The 19,585-nt window shown below is 41.7% G+C and overlaps 1 protein-coding gene across 1 annotated transcript in view; it reads left to right on the top strand.

The window, feature by feature from the left end:
- Positions 1-13,601: 13,601 nt before the first annotated feature.
- Positions 13,602-19,585, top strand: part of LOC122811221 (nuclear pore complex protein Nup88-like) — a 261,114-nt gene continuing 255,130 nt past the window's right edge. Inside the window, exon 1 of the mRNA XM_044082913.1 lies at positions 13,602-13,692. The gene's annotated coding sequence lies outside the window, so the exon portion shown is untranslated. The remainder of the gene's footprint in view (positions 13,693-19,585) is intronic.

The raw sequence follows: 19,585 nt of genomic DNA, 5'->3' as shown, positions 1-19,585 counted from the left end.
TGACTAAGTTTACTGCGGTGGTGGTGCTGCGGTAGCGTTGTCGCCTCACAGTAAGACGCTGTCCGGCTCAATTCTCAGTTAGAGCGTCTTCTGCGTGGAGACATGCATGAATGGGCGTACCTTCGTTGAAGGTTGTGCATCAGAGCTGGCAACTCGGCACGTAAAAATCTACTGCCAATCATTAGCAGACCGGAGTTCCGCTGTGGCGACCCCTAACCGGGAAAAGCCGAAAGACACAACAACAACAACATGGCTGACTAAGTTTGCTGATTGCAAACTAGGGGCTGTTTATCAAATCCAGTTCTCCAGCAAGAAATGGACCAAACAAATGCTTACTGTATTAATCATGGTCTTAACTTTAAAGCCAAGTAATGCAGCATGGTTTACTTTGTTAAAGCTAGTATCACCACTGCTTACAGTTTAGATAACATTCCACTTAAGTCTAGCACAGTCATCAGGGATTTGGGTGAGTTTGTTGATAACAGACTCTCCTTTGTCTACCCCTTCCATGTGTTAGAAAATATTTTGCCTTGTCCAAGGTCCAAAGAAGTTGTAGTTCCACTTTATTCACCCTGTGTTTGGGCTATCATTGAATATAATGCCTTATTTGGAATGTAATTCAACAAACACCTAAACCAGCTTGAGAAACCTCAAAGCTGCTTCATGAAAAAAATCTCTTGGCTACTCCGATAGACTGATTGCACTCTGTCTCTGCAGACAACTGATGGGTGATCTATACTTAGTCTTCTGTTTTATGAATGACCCAACACTCTGAATTTTGACACTTAAATTGGACTAGAGGTAAGGCATTTAACTCCTTTAGAAACCTAAACATGTACTACCATATCAGCAGTATCAGATGGTGCAACAGGTACCTAACCCAAGATATTTCTAATTTTTTGAATAGGCTGCTGTTACAAATCTAAAAGAGTACTTCCCTAGAAACTTTCAAACCAGTCTGGGTGACTAAGATGGGTGATCCCAGATTTTCACCTGGAATATGTGGAAGGAATCTACTTAATGGAGAACACTGTTGTATACCACCAGTACTGTGTGTGGTGGCTGAGCTTCTCAGTCATCTCCTTGGCCATAAATTTAGTCAGAATTTGTACCTGTGAACAACCTGTTGCTGTTTTTTTTTTTTAATGAATATTGTTTTGTTTTTGTTTTTTTTTTTAATTTTTGGTGGTAATCCTCGTTCCTCATGAATAGCAGTAGCTACAATGAGTGTTATTTGCTCATCTGGCTGCCTATCTTATATTGCTTAATGGGTTAATGCATTGAAGTTCTTTTTATGATTGAATTTATTTATCATGTGAAACTTACTACAGCAAGATATTCATCATTAGATCACTGCTGCAGCATCCAATGTTATATGGAATGCCCCGCTAAGGGATCAGACCAGTTGGCCAGCTTCTAAAGCTTTAGGACACATTCCTTGCTTCTTAGCCACTGCCAAGTGCAAGAAAAGCTGTATAAAGATAGTGACTAGGCAGGAAAAAAACTTCAGAACTTTTGTTGCCATTGAAGAATGCACCCTTTTACAGGCTTCGGGTGATTGGTTCGCTAGTGCTTCCTTAGAGATGGGCATGGTAGGTTCCTCATCTGGGAATTCCTTCCAGTTTCTGAATTTGAAAAAAAGTATATATGTTGTGTTCTATACACTTTTTTTTTTTTTGCGGATTTCTGCCCTTGTTTGAGTACGTCATGCTAACATTTTTCCTTAGAACAATATTTTAATATCTAGCTTACATGAGGAAATTCCTATGTAAAATTGTTTTTTGTTTTAAAAAAAAAAAAAATCAAACTTTTCCCTCAGGAATTTTTATGTGGATCTGGAATTTTTTCTTTGTGGAATGCTCAGAAAATTTTTTAAAAATTGTATTTTTCTGTCTGGTTAAGACCAAACCTTCAGATCTCTGCTAACCACTAATCTGGCACTTTTTTCAGCTGTAAGCCAGTATTGAGTACCTGTGGGGACTTCTAAAATTTTCTTTCAGTTTTATGTTGAAAAGTGTACTGTTTATACATTGCTTTGTTGTGAAGGGCTAAGGCATGTGTGTGTTGCTTGTCATTAAAAGATTCACCTCAAAAAGTCTGCTTTTATAAAAAGGTATCACCAACTCTTCTGGCTTCCACTGTCTGCCTGTGATACTCCTTTTGTGGCAGAGTCATGGACCAGGGTGCCGCTATATCTATTGTCTCTCCCCAAGCTACAAGAAGAAATCAGTTAAGGAGGCTTTGGTCTTCAAGCCAGCTTCCTCCATGCTTCACCATCTGATGTGTAACCCTGCTGTGGCCTTGTGTTGTTCCTGAGATCAGTCGTCTTTTCCCTCGGGCCCCCAGTGGTGTTTTTCAACATGCCACAATGAACCAGGAAATAGGCACATCCTCGGCAGCTTATGTACAGTTATCTTTTCAAGGTAAGGGAGAACACCCTTGCAGGCTTTAAGGTAGGTACCAGACAATGTTTCTTTGCTGTAGCACACTGAGGAGTCTCTTTCCCACAACTGATTTTCCCTGGGGGGGGGGGGGTCTTCTAGGAAGAAGAAATATAAATCTAGATGGATTTCCTTTCCTGAAGCTGATTACTAGCTGAATTTAGGAAAAGCATTGTTGAGAGCATTTCAATCTCTTCATGATGGTATTCCTTCTCATAAGAAAAGACAAACTTTCTTCCCTGTTGGATTCTGATTCCCAGTAATGAGATGCATGGTGTAGTTTGTGACAGTGTTTCTCCTATACCCTCACTACAAGATGGGAATGCGTTACTCTGAAGATAGCTTTTCCTCTGATTTCCCTCATGAAAAGTGGTTCTTTTCTAATACTGTTGTCAAAGACAGGACTGTATTGCAACAAAGATACTATGATTTATTACAGGTAGTGTTTTCTCAACTAGTACCTCCTCCTCCTGTATGGACAGTATTAGAGGATTCCTTTTGGCAGTCTGTATTTTCCCTGATAGTCTGGTAATCGGATAAGTTGTATAAAGTGTCTTTGTCCCATAAGTTTATCTTTTTAACCCAATGGCAGATCCTGCAATAATTTTCTTGTCAGAGTCTGCTTCTACCAAACTTCAGTCACTATGTAGTGTTAACCCTTCTGACAAACTGCGAAACGTTTTGGATAAGTTTGGTAAAAAAACTATTCTTCTTCAACCTTGGCTTTCAGAATTGTAAATTTTTAGACATGTTTTAAGCTTCTGCTGGCATCTTTTAATAATTTAGGGAATTTAATTGCTGAGCTTCTGTATGCCATGTGGTATCTGCTGTGTCTGAGTGCGTCACACGTTCTTCAATATTTGCTTATGACATTGCTAATGTTTTATTTGGTGTCGCTGTCACTGGCTCTCTCTTGAGAAGATTTGCTTGGTTACATTCTCAAAATTTACAAGATGATAAAATAGAAATTCTAAATGCTCCCCTTTATAAAGATGGGTTGTTTGATCCTTCCTCTGCAGAGGTCCTTAAAGGGTTTGATGAAAGGGAAAAGTTACTTCAGGGAATTACCCAGCTTTTTCAAATTTCCTTTCTTAAATATAAGAGAAACATTGCTTCCATTTCAGTTTTCATTTTCAAGAAGCTGAACAGGCATGTTCCACAAGGCTCAAGTGAACACAGTTTTGAAAAACAGTGGCAAGAAAGTTAAAAAAAAGAAAAAGATTCCTACCAAAACCAAGATGGAGACTTCCAAGATGGTTGCATACTGTGTAACAGCTTAGATTCAGCTCTCCCAGAGTGAAAACAGAAACTCAGAAAAGAGAGCCAGTGAACTTATCTTTTGGGTAAATTTCAGTAACTGGCTAGTAGGTATACTGCCAAGATGCCAGCAAGAAAGAAAGAGAACCTGAAAGAGAATAAATCACAAAAGATGAGAAGGAAACACTAACTGGAAAGAATTCTGCAGCTTTTCAGCAAAAAGCAGTGCAAGCTCCAGTGTTGGTAGAAGACATGACTTGCAGTAATCTAGAGGAAAATAGTAAGTCAAATGTAATCAGAGCTGATTAAAATAAATGAAACACTGAAGGAGTATATTGACTCAAAATGCTGGACAAAATTGAAGAAGCTTTAAACAGATATTCAGATGAGGTGATAAAAACTGAAAAAAATCAGAGATCGAAATGAAGAAAAGGCTGGCTCAGTATGAGACTGCTTTCAAGAAGAGATGTTTCAAAAGTAATAGAATTAGGACAGAGTGCATAGGAAAAATCTGAGAGTTTCTTCTGTACCATTGAAACTGGAAGGAGCAGACTGTTAATTTTGTGAAAGCATAAATAAGCAATTGGACTGGCATTCCACAGCAGGAGTTGTTAATTGAAATGGCACATTGTATGTATGCTCCAAACCTGGCCATGAGAAAGCAGTCTAGACCTTTAATAGTAAAGATGCAATCCTACCAGCAGAAAGAATTGACTCTGTCAAAACTTTGGCTGAAGGACTAAGTACTAAAAGTGGGAGGCAGTAGAGTGCTTGTGGAAAATGATTACTCACTGTACACTGGGCAGAAGAGGATTAAATTTATTCCACTAATCAGGGAATCTTGATAAAAAGGTGTGAGATTCAAGCTGCAGTAGCCAACTATTTTCAGGGTATTCTTTCCTGGAGGGTCAAAATAATTTTTGAAGCAAACCATGCTACGTAGGAAATACAGAAGTGTGTGCAACAAAAAGTGAGCTATCAAACAGAAAGCAATTCTGCTGCTTGTTCTAGTAGTAAAACCCATAGAAAAGCTGCACCAGTGAAACCTTTTCCAAAGTTTCAAAAGAAAATGTTTGAGAGAGAAAAAAGCAGAAGAGTTGACTACAAGAACAAGGAGTACATTGGAAATGAAGCAGAGACTAGATTTGGGAAGTGGAGATCAACAAAGAAAACCAGCAACTTGTAAATTGACAAATGTGGGATTACAAAGCATTAATTGCTTGACACATGACAGAAAAAGAAAACCTGGAAATGTTGGACTTTTTTGTTAAACTTGTAGGGACTCCAAGGCATATGCCCTACTTTTTGTTGTTAATGTTTGTAAGAACATTTTGGAGGATGAAGAGTAAGGAGAGTGTTAACTGTAAGTAAAGCAAATTTATGTTCTTAACAGTAGTATATTTGTAATGCATTACATAAACTGCATACTATAAAGTAAAGCTTTCTCAGTCATTTCTGAGTGTAATTGGGATACTAAAATTAACAGGTGCTCCTATTTTTCCTTCTTTCTTTTTCTTGTTCTGTTTTAGGAATTGTAGCACTGCAATGTTGAATGACTGGATTAAGGCCCTTGGCTTGATCTGGTAGTAAGTTTTAAGGGGAAGCAGACAAAAAAAAAAAGAATACTGAATATAAAAAATTCCTCTGTCAAATAAGTGAGACAAAGCTATGTCAAAAGGAGGAAGTACTGAAGAGACAGTAGAGTGTTTCTGGAAAATGATTAGTCGTCTCCTGCTTGGTGTACAGTGAGTAAAGTCAAGGCAACAATGTATCTGGTTTTCATGCCTCTATGGAGACAATCTGATAAGGTGCAATAAAAACAGAATACTTCTTTCTTTCATTGGCTAGAAGATAATGTTTTTTGAAAGCATTCGAGTGTGTTTCTAATCCAGGAGAGGAAAAAAGATATGACAAAGACAGATAGCACTTAGTGAAAGTAGAAGCTTAAACTGTACCATGCGTCTTAGCGTGTATAACCTTCTTTATAGGTTTATCCAAGTTTGAGTGTGGCTGTCAGTCTGCAACAACTGTGCCTTTTAGGAGGATTCAACGTCAGTAGTTGAAGATGTACATATTTTTGTATGTTAATATTAAGCTAATAGGTTTTACGGGTGTTCTGGGGTGTCTTTGAGGGTTTTTACTAAAACAAAAAGTTTTGTAAGATGTGACATAGGTTCAAATGCATATGACAGGAAACAATTGTATAAAAGATCAACCTGCCAAACATTAGTGTATGCATATAACACAAAAGCTGAAACTAGACATTTCAAAAAAAGCTGTACACAGGTGAAATTAATAACTTCTGAACATAATAGCAACACTTTCTATATTATCTTTAAATGCAAATGGTCTCACAGATATATACAAATACAAAAGAGTAGTGAACTATATTAAAATGCAGAGTGCAAATAGCTATGCTACAGGAGACACATTTGGAAAGAACTGAGCATGTGAATTTGATAAAGAAAGGATTTCAGGAAGGTTATTTAGCAGAATATCTGGGACAGATAAAAATGAGTACTTGTATTAATTGCAGGAGGAGCTCCAGTGGTGATAGAAAGGGGGAAAGACAATAATGGTAGATATGTAGTACTAAGGGGCTACTGGAAAGGGAGCATGATTACACTGGCACATATTTATATTCCACTTAAAAATGCTATAATGGAGCTTAAGAAAATTCTTGGAGAAATAATCAGCTTTCGGCATTGAATGTTACATATAGGTGGAAACTGGAATTTGATTTGCAGCAGTGAAGATATATCTGGGAGGCCCAGAAGGGAAAATATAACAAAAGAGGGTAGAATTTTGAAGAAATTTATGAATATATTTGGTATGGAAGATGTGAATTCAATAGTAGTAGGAACTCTGAGTGAATTTGCATATTATTCCCCAAGGTACAAAAACTAGACTTGGCTAGACAGAAATTATATTTCACGAGAACATCTCCATTTAGTTGAACATTTTGGTACGTATCTAGTAACTATTTGGGATTATGTGCCAGTAATTAAAATAAAAATGCAGGCTAATGAAATAAAAAATGAGACACTGGCGCTTTCCCACCCATCTGCTAAAGAGAGAGGAATTTAAGGAATGGGTCGTAGAAATTATTTGGGAGTTATTATGGAAAATAGAAATTTCTTCTTCTAAAAAATATAACTAGGGAGTGGGGTCAGATTAAAGTAGAATTTAAAAATACAGTGGAAATAAAAGACAGAGAGATATGTAAAACTACAGTGGAAATAAAAGACAGAGATGTGGTTAAGAAGTAACAAGAATTATTTAGAGGGACTGACAAAGGTTGAAGTATTGCAGAAGAGGAGAAATCTCACAGTGCAAGAAGAGGAGCAATTGCAGAATGATAAACTGAAAATAAGGGATTACCTCAAAAAATATGCGCAAATTTAGAAAGACTGCTGTTAAGCAACTTTTTTTATAAGAACTCCAGAGCACGTACTCTTTTAGCACAACATCTTAGACAACAGAAAATAGAAAGGGTTGTTGCCAAGCTTAGGGAGTCTATAACAAGAAAGATAACCAGAGGTACAGGTACTAGAAATATTTTCAGATATCTTATGAAAATCTGTATAAAGCAGAGAAATATGGAAATCAGGAAACGGTGCAAATGGAAATGTTTATGGAAGAATTAAATATGCCAAGGTTAGAGATAGATGAGTATCAATTAATGGGATGGGAAGAAGTGCAATAAAATGGTGATGTATAACCAATCTACAGAAAAATCCCCAGGAATAGATGGTATTCCTGTGGAAGTTTGGAAGCTAGGAAAGAAAAAACTGATAAAGATCTAGAAGGTTTAGTTTATCAGTATTTTAAAAGAAGAATCAACATCTTGGAAGAAAGCAGTGGTAAGATGGTAAAAACCCATCAGATCCAGCTTCATATAGGCCCATTTTAATTCTAAACCATGATTATAAAGTGTTTGTCTATAATGGCTAAAAAAATGGCAAAGGTGATGCCAGAATTGATAGATATGGATCAGTCTGGTTTTGTGGAGAGGAGACAAACATTTGGCAACATTAATAAAACAATGATGATCCAGAGGGAAGCAGAATGTAAGAAAATACAACTGCTGTTGGTGGGTCTTGATGCAGAGAAAGCATTTGACAAGAGTAAGCTGGGATTTTAAATAAGACAATGAAAGCATTTGCATTCCCTGATAAAATTATAAGGTTGATTAGGAAGATATATGCGGGATTGGAAGCACAAATTAAAGTGGATGAGTTCCTCTCTGATAAGTTCTGTTTGAGCAGAGAACCACAAAGGGGTGTCCTCTTTCCCCTTTATCATTTCTGTTACATTTAAAACTATTGTCAAAGAAAATAAGTCAATCAGAAATTCAAAGATATAATTAGTGTGATAGTCAAGAAAAGCTGTCTTTTTTTGCAGATGTTATTTTGTACCTGATAAAGCCAGAAAAGGAAATTTCAGTGAACATTTTACAATTTCAGGTCTTTTCCAGATACAAAATTAATGAAGATAAAACAAACGCAGTAGTTGTAAACTATATACCCACCCATGAATTGGTTCATCGACACCCATATTTATGGGGACATGATAAAATGAAGTTCTCCATGAGTATGAATTAAAAGGATAGTTATGGCAGCTAAGGATATGTGGGAAGAGACTGAACAAAAAGTAATATAAGAAATGAGAAATTGGAAGCTCTGTGTTATGGATTGCAAGACACAAGCAGTCAAAATGCTTTTAGTTCCTTTAGTTTTATATATAGGTCAGGCATATTTTTATCAACCAGAAGAGAACTTGCAGATAGCAATTAAAGAGTTAAAGGATTTTATCTGGGTGGGGAAGATGGCAAGAGTCAAGTGGGATAAGCTTGATCCTTTCAATAGAACACAATGGTTTGAGATTACTTGATTTGAAGGGATATTTCAGAGCTACATAGTTAAGGCTCCTATACATAGCACAAGCAGAAAGCTGTAATTCAAAATGGAAAGGGATGATGATGAAGCAGGGGTGAAGTTCAAGAAATGAAGAATGGAAATTTGGAAGCAGATCCTTAAGGAGAAATAATAATCTTACAGAGCATTATACTCAAAGTAGAAGAAAGCACTCCAAGAACTAAGCCAACACTAGAATGGAGAAAGGAGATTTTGCCAATTTGGATGACTGCAAGTAGGGGTACAGAAAATAGGTAAGGTGAGGCTGGAATTTACTGGAGTAAACTGGCAAAGGAACCAAGGTGTTGGGAGCAAATAACTAGAGAGGGAATGGTAATAGAGTGGGATGTGGCCAAGAAGACATTTGGACTGCAGACTAGAAACTGCTTTCCCTACCAGGGATAGATATCAAAGCACAAGCAAAGAGAAAAGGCATAGGGGATCTTAAATGAAAGATCTGCTTTAGCAGAGCTTCTAGATGAATCTAGAACAGAAGCTGCTGTTAAATATTGATAATTAGTAGATATTGATAATTAGCAGGGCATATTAAATATTGCATGATAACTATAAGAATAAATCAAAGGAGGTAAGACTAAATCAGAAGTAATTGGAAAAGACTGGGAAAGAGGTACTGGAAAAGCATTTTACAGGAGAACAGTGGGAGAACATATGTATGGCTCCCAAGTCCAGAAGATTTTAGGATCTTTGCTTGAAATTGTTTGCTCAGGTGTTTTATACCCCAAGCAAACTTCAAATAATCTTTCCTCAAGTAGATGGCAGATGTTGGAGGTGTGATGGGGAAGAAAGAGGTAAATTGGGACATGTTTTCTGGGAGTGTAATGAGTTGGCAGATTTAAAAAATTCCCTGCAGAGAACTATGTCAGAAAATATTGGGGAGTGAGTGGCTATAACTAAGGAAATGATTCTTTTAAGCTCTGAGGGTCTAAATTGCTTAGACGTAGTAAGGTCTTCATAAGTTTAATTCTCTTGGCTACCAAAAAAGCAGTTACTAGAAAATGGAAATCAGTGTCTAAATCAACTGTATTTGAAGTATTGATTATTGTAAATGAGATAAAAGAACTGAAAGAGCTGCCTTTAGAAAAGGGAAGGAGCGAATTACATAGAAGTAAATGGAATATGTAGGAACAGTACACGCAGAATAATGTTAAGGAGGAATGAGATTTAAGGGGATGCAGGATTTGAGCATTTATGTAATGCTGAACTGATGACAAAGTATGATGTGTAATGTATGTAAATGGGAAACTGTTAATGTGGTTTGTTTTCTTTTTGATGTATGTATTAAGTGTTAATATAATAAAAGTGTTTAAAAAATTACAGTATCAAGAAGGGTATAGGGCAGTCCATTGTTCTAATAAGGCAATTGTTTACATGCATTCTGTTAAGCAGAAGGAGAGCATTTGAACTTGGCTGAGTAGATGATGCAATGTTTTAAGTATATCTAAAAGGAAAAAAATAGGTTGTGTTTAAGCTGCAAAGAGAATGATTGAAATACTGTAGGGAAGAGTGTGAAGCTGTAACTGATTTTGTGGAAAAACTGTCCAGGAGTAAAATGTGAATGAAATGGAGAGGGGTGATATATATGTGTTTTTGTATAACCTGGGTGGAAACTCCCAGATATGCTCAGAATTAGTCCAAAATTATACAAAAATCACTGAACCCACAAACATTGCCAACATACTGGCAGACAGGTTCAGTGCAAACTTCACCCCCCTCTCCCCCCCTAAAGGAGAGATAACTATCCCAGCAGAGTGTAGCCTCCCAGACATCTCAAATGCACAGGTGAAAGCTGCTCTCTCTAAAGCTAAAAACACAGCATCAATGGGACCGGATGGTGTCCCCGGCTGTGTGCTACACGAGCTAAATGAGGAATTAAACCCGCACATAAGGCAGCTGTGTAATCTCAGCCTTACCACAGGATACGTGCCCAAGGAGTGGCGTATGGCAACTGTGGTCCCACTCCACAAAGGCGGTGCCTCTAAGTCTAGTCTGCAAAGCTATGGAGAGGATCATAATGGAGCTCATAAACAAAGATATAGGGGACTTGCAGACATTGGACCCGACCCAGTTTGGCTTCGTCAAGGGCAGATCATGCCTTTTGAACTTGGTCGACTTCTTCAAAACAGTCACCAAGGCCATTGATGAGGGAAAGGCAAGTCCATACAGCCTACCTTGACCTTGCAAAGGCCTTCGATACAATACCCCACTCGGGTATTGTAGAAAAACTTACCAGCTTAAATGTAAACCCATATGTCACAAGATGGGTTGCAAACTGGCTTAAGGACAGAACCCACAGGGTTAGAGTTGCTGGCGCTATGTCAGACTCCAAGCTGGTCACAAGCGGTGTCCCACAGGGCTCGGTCCTTGGCCCCCTATTGTTCGGCATCTACTTCTCAGAAGTACAGGCCAACATGGGAGGAGTTTATTGACAAAGTTTGCAGACGACTGCAAACTGGGCGCCATAGTGGAAAGTGCATCGGACACGGATATCCTTCAGAAGGGACTCACGGAAACAGATAGCTGGTACCAGAGCCGTGGCCTGAAGTTAAACGCCAAAAAATGTATAGTCATACACTTCGGGAAAAACAAGGTAACCCCAAGCTACCATATAGGTGGCAATCCACTAAGCACAGAAGAGGTTATCAGGGACCTGGGGACCCAGGTTGACAGTGGCTTTTCTTTTGACACTCACGTTGCTAAAGTGGTTAGAAAGACCTTCTACATTGCCCACCTGATCATGAAGGGATTCACATCCAGATCTAGTGAGGTCATTGTTCCCCTGTACTCTTCACTTATCAGACCAATGATCGAGTACAATGCCCCATTCGGGATGTATCGCACCCGACATCTGCAGCAATTGGAGAGACCCCAAAAGTTCCTCACCAAAAGGATAAAGGGACTCCAAAATCTGTCATATGCTGCCAGATTGAAGAAACTCCAGCTCTATTCAGTTGCATACTCTCTGCTCAGAGGTGACATGTGCCTGACATGCAAGGCCATGTCCAACCCGAAATTAATGGACATGCTCCACCTCAAAAAATCCAAATCCACCAAAACCACTAGAGCAAGCGACTTAAACCTTAGCACGGATATAAATAGGACGTGCTGGAGGGATAGATTTATCACCCAGAGACTCCCTATGCTGTGGAATAAAATCCCGGTCCATGTGAGGCAGAGCACCTTGCTGGCTCTGTTCAAGAGAAATCTTGACCTGTGGATGGGAGATCGTAGGTTTATCCCAGGAATCATCTCTGTGTCACTGCTGGACAGAGGCACAACAAACTAATGGGCACAGTATTTTTTCATATAAGGGGTGGCGTAAGCCACAACAATTTGGGCTAGGCTTATAAATGCCTTAGGGCAGATAGCCTAGTATAAACCTATGAACCTATTTATGGTTACATTCTGTAAGGGGGCACACTGAAAAGAGCAGACACACTGTCTTCCTTATGTTCAGCCTCCTGGCTGGTTTGTGTGCAAGGTTGTGCACAGTAGGGTCTGATAATATGACCTTTCCCCAATCTCAGAGTTAGTATGTATATGTAATTAGCAGGGGGTGAAGGAAGCTTGCCCTCCTGCAAAGTTTTTTGATCTTTTAGAGTCTCTGTTAAAAAAAAAAAAAAAAAAAAATCAGTATTTTTGAATTCACTCTTTGGAACATTCAGTACTTTGAGAATTATGTGTGTGTGTATATGTATATATGTGTGTGTGTGTATATATATATATATATATATATATATATATATATATATATATATATATATATAGTGAGAGAGAGAGATTTTATATATATATATATATAGTGAGAGAGAGAGATTTTATATATATATATATATATATATATATATATATATATATATATATATATATATATATATATATATATATATATATATATAATGTATGTATGTGTGTGTGTACTACTTCTGTGATAGTTTACATTGTAGCAGATATAAGTGGAAAGTTGGGGTTGAGTACTTTTAAGTAATCAGGGACACATTAGAAAGAGAGAATAAACCGGGGTCATTCAGCCTGTTGCAGACGTTTATGTTTCAAGGTTTAATAGTTCAAAGTTAAAGGTATATGTGTGATGTTACTTAAGTAGGTTGGAAGGAGGAAGAAATATGTCAAGGGTTGTAATGCTGTAAAGGCAGAGGAAGGCTGAGCAGCTGGGGAGTGAATGCACAAGAAGAGCAAAGCAGACCACCAGTCAATCTGCACATTTGCACTGAAGTGGGAGTGGCAGAGCAGCATACCGTCAGAAGCAGTTTGTACATGCACACCAATGTGAGAGTGCAGAATGGCAGATCCTCAGAAGTCATATGGAGGTAAGCTGCAAAATAGCATTAAAATATGATAATATGTATGTGCTTGTGTGCTTTGGGTATCCATCTGTCTGTATCTCGGTCTCATACTTGGGTGCATTCAGAGGCAGGCACGAGACCAGTATTGGTTCTGAAAGGTAGGAATGGGGCAACTGATGAAAAATCTCACAAACAGAGTACTGAAGGTATATAAATGCTGTTGTTATGACTTCTTATTACAGTGACCTCTTCAGAGATCTACTTCTGTGATGTCTTTTACATAATTTTGCTACTGTCATAAATGGGAATCTTAACTGTAGAACTGGTAGTTCAGCTGTTTGTAATATTATTATGCAAGCTTGCCAGTCACTCGAACAAACATCACCCCCTCCTTTCGATGGTGCCATTTTGTGTGTACTGCAGTGTATGTCAGATTTACAAGTATTTTAAGAAAATTAATTATTTATTACTTTCTAGTAACATTCATCTGATATGGTTAGTTGCCCTTAAAATAGAATTGTTGGGGTAGGCTTACATTTAATAATGCTGTACAGACCTTATCTATGATTTTTCTTTACAAGAGGCAAGTTAGCACATTTGAGTTACAAGAGTTACTTTAGCTTGTTGATAATTTCTGAGGAAGAGAGATGTTGCACTTCCTTCCAGTGACGACTTTTCATTTTATTACAGGGTAAAACTTCTTCGTGAACAAAAGGAAAAGCAGTTAGAAGACCTTAATCACTGTCGAGAAGAAAAGTAAGTATGGAATGGTATAAGTACGCTGTATACTTCATAAAACATGAAAAAGTTTGTAGTTTTTTTTATAATAAAAGTTTCATGTTTTCTTTGAACTAGTATCTTTCTTTTGTAATTTTATCTTTACCAGGCTCAGCTTTTAACTGCTTTGAGCTACCTTACGCTGTAGCTAACTTATTTGAGATGCACCCCCAGAAAAAGATGACAGATTTAGTGCACTCTGAACTTGATGGTGCTTTCAGTAGTGTCCTTGTGTAGAGAGTTGTAAAGAGTTTGTTGTGTAACTTCCTTACATTGCTTCAGTTCCTTTTACCTCATTTTCCAGAAAAAAACATTGTAATAATTCAGTCTTTATAAGTTTGTGTATAGAGGCCACTTTGATTGATATGCAGTACATTTTTATCACATCCTCCTTTGTGGTAGATTTTGGAGACTTTTCATGCTGTTGCAGTATGTGGCATATTTATTTTGTATTGCACTGATCCTGACTGATGGGTCCGCGAGCCGCTTGTCAGATCTGAGCCAGCAAAACTAGTGTTCCAGACTCAAGCCCCTTTAAATTTTGTCCCATAATGCACTAGTGTGTGAAGCTACTTCAGATCTTGTTTGCCCCCATAGCCTCCCTTTGCTTACAATCTGAGTGCTCCTCATAGCTTTTTGCAGATTATTACTCTATTATTAAATTATTTACTTATTCAGTGGTTCTTTAAAATTATTGTAGCCTCATAGTTCTTGACTCATTTTAGGAAAATTCTTCCCCGAGTTCCTTTTTCTTGTCTCCTTGGCATCACACTGGCTTTGATCTGCTGTCATCATTCCCTTTCTTGTTTGAAAAAAGAGTGACAGTAAGACTGAGTTTAAAGTTACTAATTATCTGAAATAGTTAACTTCATTCGATCAGCAACCTGTGGGTATCGGATCCGACCCGGATCTGAGCCGGCAGCTTTCCAAGCTAGAGATCCAAGTTCTAAGCCCCTCCCCCTTACCCATAATACCCCGCTACCTCCCTCCAGTCCTCACATCTTGTTTGCCGCAACTTCTAGAAGCACGAGTGACGAGCTACTGGCGATTTTGTGAGTTTTTGAAGAGGATTTTTCTCAGTATTTTCAGGCTAAATTGTGTGTGTGTGTGTGTGTGTGTGTGTGTGTGTGTGTGTGTGTGTGTGTGTGTGTGTGTGTGTGTGTGTGTGTGAGTGTTAGTCGACCCTTTAGTTAAATTAGTTTAATTTGGTTTAAGTAGTTGGTTAGACTTAGCGTTTTCCCTTCCCCTTATCTATGTGGGAGGGTGTGTGTTTTGAGTTGGTCATGGCCGAAGGCCCTAAGGCCATTTTTTCCAAATGCTCTGAGTGTGGCCATAAGCTGTCCCCAGCCGATGGCCACACTCAGTGCGTTCTTTGCCTGGGGGTTAGCATCTATCATCAGGCTGCCAGATTTGTGCTACCTTTAACCCCCGGGCTTTGATGGACAGGAAGACCAAGTTAATCTTAGCGGGCCTTTTGCCCGCGGATTCTACTTCTTCCTCCTCTTCCTCAGTGGCACCAGCCGCGGCTGTACAGCCAACGGTTCCTGCTCCCCTGGCCGGGACTCAAACTCCCACTGCATCCCATGGAGAGAGGAACCCTAGAAAGAAAGAGAGGAGAGAGAGAGAGAGAGAGAAGGAGAAAGAGAGGGACAAGGAGAAAGAGAGGGACAAGGACAGGGAGAGGCATAGGAGCCATAAGCGGCGGGCCGATTCTGCCCCTTCGGCCCCTCTGGCTAAGCAGCTCTGTTCTCCCTTGAAGGTCTCTGGGTCTTCCCCCTCTCGGCTCCGTTCTCCACATTTCTCTCCAAGGCCAGAGGAGGAGCCCCGGCCGCCTTCGAGGTCTTCGAGGCGGCCTTCCCGGTCAGCCTCGGTGGCTTCTAGATCGACAAGAAGCCTTTCTGATGCGAACATGGACTGGATGATGCGTCGCTTCCTTCAGGCCCAGATGCAGATGGGAGTGCTCTTGCCCCCCCCTCCGGGGGGGGGAGCTCGGCCCCCTTGTTTGCCCCCATTGCTCTTTCTCCGATCCGCTGTCAGGTTTCATAGCCGTCAGATCCGGGTAGCTTCGGAGCCGGGGAGTCGGCGCCGATAGTAAACGCTACTTCGACACCGGCCTTACCCTTGAGTTTATCAGGTCCTATTTCGGATCCGAGCTCTCGGGGTCGTGAGCCGAACCATGGATCTGGAGGGGGAGTTTGTCTTCGGCTCTGATGCGTTCAGAGCACACTTCTTATTCGGGTCCAATTGCTATGGATCCACTCGCCATTCCCTCGTAGATGGGCCTGTCTTCCATCATTCGGCCCCAGGGACAGTCTGAGTCTACGTCCCAGATGGTTCCTGTAGAGGAACAAGACCCGGTTGGTGAGCGCTCCTTGGACAGCCCCCCCCTAGGAGGTTCCTCACAAACGAAAGTGTAAAAGGAGGCACTTGGACTCCCCCAAGTCCCTCATGGAAGACACTGACTTGGAGGAAGGGGAATGTTCCCCCAGGTCACCCCCCCCCCCCAAGGACGTCTCCTTTGGAGACGTTATGGAGATGCTGCGCATTAGAGGGGGGTGGTCAGCCCAAAAACCTTCCTCGGATGAGTCTGTGTTTCTGGAGGCGTTTGACGCAGGCCCGTCTAACTCTTGGGTGTCCCCTCCGGCTGACCCCCTGGTAGATTTAATTACTAGCAGGGCGTGGAAGGAGCCGGACACTGTAGAGCTGATTCCCAGGACACCAGATAAGATCCTTAGTCCCCCGACAGACAGGACAGCGTGGAGTAAAGGTTCCCCAGTAGATGTCATTGTGGTGGCGGCTGCCACCAAGAAGGAACTGGCACAGGATAGTTCCTCGGTCCATCCTCCCGACAAGGAGTCTCAGATGATGGACCACATTGGAAAGCTGATGTTTGCTTCAGCCACCTTCTCCATAAGGGCGCTGAACTACTTGGCACACGTGATTAGGCTAAAGTGGGATCTAGTGAAAGAGTACACTGAGTCACCCCCGGAGTCCATGTCGGCCGAGGACAAACGAACATTCTTGGCACGAATGGCCACTCTAAAATCGATGTCCGACACATCTATGCGGCTTCTCTCCCATGCCACGGAGGGCGTGGCTAGAGCCAGCGGAGCAGGTATCGCTTTATGACGTCACGCCTGGCTCCATCTTTGCGACTTTGCGGAAATCTTCAAGGCGTCCTTCGCGAACGCTCCCTTTGACAGTTCTATGCTGTTTGGCAAGACCGTCCGCGATGCACTACTCCAGAGCGAGAAAGACTGGAAGACGTTGTCTGCCGTCGGAATCTGCTTCTCTGCTCCTCAAAGGTCCTTTTCCAGGAATCAGAGAGGACAAAAGAAGATGTGGTTCCGGAAATCTCAACAACTCCGTTTCGCTCCGGACCCTTTGTCCTTCAGAGGCAGGGGAGGACAAGGCAGACGCCAGCCCAGAAACAGAGGGGGGCCGAAGAATTTCAGGCCGAGGGAACCCTTTTCTGACCGACCCGCGCAACAACCCCGAGGGGTTGCCCGACTGCTCCTTGGAACACCTAGCACATTGGGAGTCCATCACGACAGATCGCTGGGTGCTCCGAATAATATCCAGAGGTTATTCTATTCCCTTCATAAATCCTCCCCCTCAGTTGGGGCGCCTCCCCGATGTCCCACCCAGTCAGAAGGAGGCGGCGGCCTTAGAGATAAAAGAGCTGCTAAGAAAAAGAGCCATCCAGCATGTCCCCCCAGGCCAGTCCAGATTGGGCAATTACTCCAGGTTTTTTTTGGTGCCAAAAAAGACGGGGGACTTAAGGCCAATTCTCGACCTGTCTACATTGAACCTGTTCATTGCCAAGGAGAAATTCCGGATGGTCACCCTTCAATCCATTCTCCCCCTTCTTCAGGAGAACAACTGGATGTGCTCCATAGACCTCAAGGATGCGTACTACCACATTCTAATGGACAGACGATTCAGGAGGTTTCTCCGCTTTTGGTTGGGGGCAAGTCATTATCAGTTCAGGGTCCTCCCTTTTGGCCACACCACAGCCCCCAAGGTGTTCACCAAGGTCATGGCGGTTGTAGCGGCCCACCTGAGGCTTCAGGGAATACAGGTCTTTCCTTACCTGGACGACTAGCTCCTCGCCGCTCCCACCAGGCATCTACTATGCTCAGCCAGGGATTGTTTCCTGCTTTTGGCCCACCTATTGGGGATCACCATAAATTACAAAAAATCGTCCCTTCAGCCTGTTCAAGTCCTAGACTTCATAGGGGCCAGAATAGACACGCTTCAGTCCAAGGCCTTCTTGACGTCGGACAGACTCCGCAACCTAACTCTCTACGTCTTAGCACTTCTACAGTCTCCGGCCCCACCAGTGGAATTAGTCCTGAGGGCTCTAGGGTCTATGGCGGCGGCCATCAACGTTTCACCCCTAGCCCGCTTGAACATGAGGGTTCTTCAATGGACCTTGCAGGTCCAGTGGTCCATCCTTCGACATCCGTTGGACTCTGATTCCCCTCAGCAGGTTTTGCAGGGAATCACTGCTTTAGTGGCTCCATTCCCGAGAGCTTTGGGAAGGGCGGCCCTTTTTGATGCCTCTACCCCAAGCCACGGTGACTACGAATGCTTCACGTCTAGGGTGGGGGGGCATTGCATGGGCAGAACCATCCAAGGCACATGGACTCCAACAGAGACCGTTCTGCATATCAAAGTTCTGGAGATGAGGGCAGTGTTTGTAGCGTTGCAAGCTCTCCACGCCCTTCTTCCTCTAGGGACTATTGCAATTCAAACAGACAACATGTCAGTGGTCTGGTACATCAACAAACAGGGGGGGACCAGGTCTTACCCTCTTTGCCGAGAGGCCATGAGAGTTTGGGAGTGGGCGATATCCACCAACTATTTTCTGCTAGCAACGCACATTCCGGGTCGGTCCAACATTTTAGCGGACAAGCTGAGTCGAACTATCCTCTCACCTTACGAGTGGTCTCTGAACCCCTTAGTAGCGAAACAGATCTTCCTCAAATGGGGTCAACCTTGCTGCGATCTGTTCGCGTTGCCTTCGAACACAAAGTGCAGCAAGTTTTTCACTCTAATCCCCCCACCGGGGGAGAGCGCCAGAGATACTCTAGTTCATGCTTGGCCATCCAGTCTTTTTTATGCTTATCCTCCTCTCCCGTTAATGACAAAATTCTTGCAGAAAGCTCGTCGGTTGGGGAGCAAGGTTATCCTCATAGCCTCTTTCTGGCCTCGTCAAACCTGGTTCCCGTACCTGCGGTCTCCTCTCATAGCTCCTCCTTGGATCTTAGATCCCATTCCGTATCTGATTTCTCATCCTTCAGGATTGAAAACTCCGAATCTGGACGACCTCAAGCTTTCGCCGTGGTTGATCCAGTTCCGTTAGTGGCTAGGACTCCCGGTATCTCGTCCGCAGTTAGATCCATCCTGGTGGTGGCACATAAGCCTTCTACCAGGAAAGTCTACAACAGTAAATGGAAACGTTTTTCTATCTGGGCCGGGCATAGGAAGTTGGACCCCTTTACGGCTCCCATTCCAGCAGTACTTGAATTCCTATCTCACATTTTTCATCAAGGGGCCAGTTCTTCAACTGTGAAGGTTCAAATGGCGGCCATTTCCCACTTCCACATCGGAGATGATCTTGGTCCCTTAGCTTCCTCTAAGATCTGAAAGACCTTCTTGAAGGGCACCTTTCTTTTAAGACCTCCTGTCAAGAATGCGGTTCCTCCGTGGGACTTAACCTTAGTCCTCCAGGCTCTAACTGGTCCCCCCTTTGAGCCTGCAGCTTCAGTTGACTTAAAGTTTTTGTCTTGGAAAACTTTCTTTTTGATTGCTATTACCTCAGCTAGAAGGGTATCGGAGCTTCAGGCCCTTTGTACTAAACAACCCA

The sequence above is a fragment of the Protopterus annectens genome, chromosome 9.part0 (genome assembly GCF_019279795.1).
Source record: "Protopterus annectens isolate FY-2018-M chromosome 9.part0, PAN1.0, whole genome shotgun sequence".
NCBI lineage: Eukaryota > Metazoa > Chordata > Ceratodontiformes > Protopteridae > Protopterus > Protopterus annectens.
The sequence above is the reverse complement of the archived record's forward strand: the minus strand, read 5'-3'. Positions and strand labels throughout refer to the sequence as shown.